Source organism: Cystoisospora suis, assembly GCF_002600585.1.
Source record: "Cystoisospora suis strain Wien I chromosome Unknown contig_4919, whole genome shotgun sequence".
Lineage (NCBI taxonomy): Eukaryota > Apicomplexa > Conoidasida > Eucoccidiorida > Sarcocystidae > Cystoisospora > Cystoisospora suis.
Genome location: NW_027157711.1, coordinates 1 through 212, shown reverse-complemented (window position 1 = coordinate 212; position 212 = coordinate 1).

Sequence of the window (212 nt, the reverse complement as noted above, 5' to 3'; positions counted from 1 at the left end):
GAAGGGGTGATATCTCGACTGGGTGTCGCCTGATCGTCTCCCATAGTCCGTCAACCTTGATCAGCTTTCGTCCGTCTTGAACCTATACCTTCGGCCAAGAACCTAAGTTGCTGCATTAGCCCTCCGGCGGCTAACTCGGCGTTCTGGCAGTCCAGTTCGTGTGCCACTCCTCCGGTGAGGGTGTCCCGTCCTTCCGATCCGTCCAGACTGCG